Below are 1,178 nucleotides of genomic sequence, written 5' to 3'. Positions count from 1 at the left end.
TTCATGTCGTGGTAAAACTTTTATGGTAAAAGCATTTGCCTCTTCTGCTTGTAACAACATCACGCAAGAGCTAGTGGCCTTGAGTGTTCAGTCGTCACTTTACAGATCAAAGCCTTATATTCCAACACCAGATGTTCTAAAAGAAAAATAAGCTTAGTGATGCTTCCTGTTCCTGCCTGGATGTGCATCCTGTTAGGCTGGATAGTGCCATTTCTACTTTTAATCAGCATTTGTAGGTGAATTTATTTGATTCCATAAATGGCAAAATAAAATGTCATATGAAGGTAGTTTAAATACTGTGCAAAATAAAGGTCACTTAAAAAAAAAACATGTACATGTTTAAAATATTTAGTCTTATTCCACTTATAAATAACTTTTTATGTAATGGAAGGTTTCCATGGTACTTCATGGACTGATAAATGCAATTTTTATGTTAGATCGGTGCAAAATGAGAGTAAAATGTTTGTTTCAGGCGTCAGGAGCTGAGGGAACTGAGGCTTCTTCAGAAAGAGGAGCAGAGAGCCCAACAGCAGCTCAGCAACAAACTCCAGCAGCAGAGAGAGCAGATCTACAAACGCTTCGAGCAGGAAGTCTCGGTGAGCAAGCACAAAGACATTAAGATCCGAATCACTGTTTCATTGCTGTAACTGGATCATCAGTTCAGGTTTTTGGTAAAGTTAACTTTAAGTCTCCTCTTTATTCGTCAAGGCACTTGAATGCTGATACAGTTATACACTAGTTTTTGTCATGGGTAAAAAAAAAAGCTTCTCAGCAAACATTTTTCATCACAGTTTTCATTAAAGGAATAGTTCACCCAAAAATGAAAATTAGCCCATATTTTACTCACCCCAAAGTCATCCTAGATGTATATGACTTTCTTCTTTCAGACAAACACAGAAGTTTTTAAAAACTTATCCTGGCTCTTCCAAGCTTGGTAATGCAGCCATTATTTTTAAGCTCCGTATATTGGATATATCTGCAAGTACTGCGGCGTAAAACTTATCACATGTCCTCTGAAGCAGATTGCGAAGAAGTTCTGGCTTTTTGGCTCACCGATGACTCGGCGTACTATGCAACTTATTTCTATATCTCCACTCCACTCCGCTTTATCGTTTGTTTTCTTGACTTGTCAGAGTAAGAAGCGTCAGTATGATACGGAGGTGGAGAATATGGAGCGG

Source organism: Puntigrus tetrazona, chromosome 1, assembly GCF_018831695.1.
Source record: "Puntigrus tetrazona isolate hp1 chromosome 1, ASM1883169v1, whole genome shotgun sequence".
NCBI lineage: Eukaryota > Metazoa > Chordata > Actinopteri > Cypriniformes > Cyprinidae > Puntigrus > Puntigrus tetrazona.
The sequence above is the reverse complement of the archived record's forward strand: the minus strand, read 5'-3'. Positions refer to the sequence as shown.